Below are 2,405 nucleotides of genomic sequence, written 5' to 3' on the forward strand. Positions count from 1 at the left end.
ATCTCAAGCTGGTCATTGAGCTTACCAGGGAAGCCAGGCACGATCCTCACTCCTTAGAATTTCCATTGCAGCACATGTGGTCTGGGAAATGGCCCTACTCTAGGTCAGTGTTTGTGCCTGGGAGGGACATTAATAGGGGGATTGTGGGCTCACCGGAAAAAGACATGGAGCTTCCACTGGAGAGGGAAGAGCTCATGGGAGCTGTATGGAGAAGGTGACCCTTGAGCTAAGACTTGAACGGTGAGTTGGCATTTTCCAGGCCCCTGGGTACAAAGACACAAAGAGAAGAAGTGTCAGAAGCAAGCCTGGCTGGCAGTGGCCCAGCTCCTCTGCTGGGTGGAGCTTGGAGGCTGACCCACGGACAACAGCAGGACTGAGAAGAGATTTTGCGCTTTATTTAGGAAGCACTGGGGGAGACACTCAACAGATTTGGGGGTTGGACGGACTCCTCCAGAAGACATGTCGAGGCTGGACTAGAGGGCCAGCACTGGGCAACCAGCTGGGAGGTTGCTGCCCCGCACCAAGGTGTTGATCAGGGTGGTGGTGACAGAAGATCATGTGGGTGTGGGATTCAGAAGAAGCCTTGACTCCGGGATTTCTGGTGTAGCCATCGGGCTAAAAAGCACAGTCTCCTTCAGAGGGTTTCCCTAGGGCTCGGGTGGGATGTTATCAATGTCCAGAGCAGCCCATGTGGGTGTCAATGAATGGAGCTCATTTCGTAACCGTGAGCATTTTTGTCAGTAGGGACCATGAAGATGTTGGTCTTTCTTCAAAGGCTGAAGAACATCATATCTTAAAGCTCCTTTCACCTGTGCAGTGTCCATGTCTTATTGGATGTCTCACATGTTCTCCCAGCTCGATCTCTCTCCGAACCCTTCACCTCACTGCTCCCTGTCTGTGTTTTCAGGTGGTATGGCTACCATCCAGTCTGTGATGACCTGTCGGCAAGAATCCTCCTGTGTTACCGCCACAACACCCAGCAGACCCTCCCCTGCTCTGCTATGGCTGCCCAGTACGTGCAGTGTCTCCACCAGGCCAAACAGGTGGGTGTGCATGCCCCTGCAAAGCAGCCCCCAGGACAGGAGGAAGCCCTCCAGCAGGGCCCAGAGGTGAGAATACCATGGGAGACTATGTGGCAAAGCTTCCTAAACTAAACTAATCATTGTCATCGAGAACAGGAGTCAGTGAGGGATTAGGTCACAATCACATTCCATCCAGGTAGGAGAAGAAAGGGTTTCTAGCCTGGTGTTCAATGAACTTAATTGTCTCCCCTTGTTGACTAACTTTGCTAGTGGCCCTGGCCTTTTGTCCTCTCTTGTGAGTAGTGCCATCGAGTGGGTTCTGACGTGTGGTCACCCACAGGGCATGAGTGCAGAGGAACACTTCTTCATGGGGGTTTTGAGACTGGGAACTTTGGCAACCAAAGCTCCCCTGGGTGTGTTCCAACTGCGAACCTTTGGTTGGTTACCCATAGCTTGACCTCTGAGGACCACCCTACATTGAGTTATCATATCATGGTGCCCAGGAAGCCAGTGCCCAGGTATTTGTAGGTCAGTGTTCAGAGCCAACAGAGAGGATGAGTCCCCATTAAGGGACCAACAGCCCTCAGATCTCTAAGCAGCAGGGCCTGGTGAGAAAGCCCCATTCAGTCCCCTCCCTGATTGTTGGAGTCCACTCAAGGGGGCCAGGAAAGGGGGGCGGGGACCCAAGAAGGAGCCGAGGGGAGAGTGGCCATGGCTTTCAGTCTCTGGTGCCATCTTCTTCCCGGACCCATCGCCATGTGCTACCAGGACATGCGTGTTCTCTAATGCACATACTCTCAAAAGCTAAGAGGAAATCCCGGAGCAAATGGTCAATTCTGGTGGGTCAGGTAACGGCCTGTGAGTTAACTGATTGAGCAGGCAGATGTAGACCGGAATTATGGGAAACCCTGGGGGTTCCTGCTGACAGACTCCCCGGGGCTCACCTTCTCACCCTGGTCAAGCTGGAGCTGGGCTCTTGCAGCACGTGTTTCTGAATCTGGTATGCAGGGATCAGCACGTGGCCTTGAGTCCACCTCTGCCTCTCTCTAAACATCTAACTAGATGGGTCAGAGCTCCTTGGGTAGCTGGGAGATAGCAAGTGTGGGCGGAAGAAGCACCCAAAGTGATTGAACAGCTGTATTGTCACTACTAGCCAGGGGCTTGTGGTCCTTTTCTGTTTCGGGACCGGAGCGGCACCTGTGTACCTCTTAGTCCCGCAGCGGCATTCTGTTCTCGAAAGGTCTCTGTGTTAGACACGGTTCTCTAGAGAAACAAAACCTGAATGCTAATAATTTTATATATATTTATCCCGAGAGATCTATAACATAAGAAATAAGCAGTTATTTAAATTATAAAACAGTCAAAATGGCTCAGTGCAACTCA

The sequence above is a fragment of the Echinops telfairi genome, unplaced genomic scaffold (genome assembly GCF_000313985.2).
Source record: "Echinops telfairi isolate 266 unplaced genomic scaffold, ASM31398v2 ScPeMD7_7472;HRSCAF=8510, whole genome shotgun sequence".
NCBI classification, from domain to species: Eukaryota; Metazoa; Chordata; class Mammalia; order Afrosoricida; family Tenrecidae; genus Echinops; species Echinops telfairi.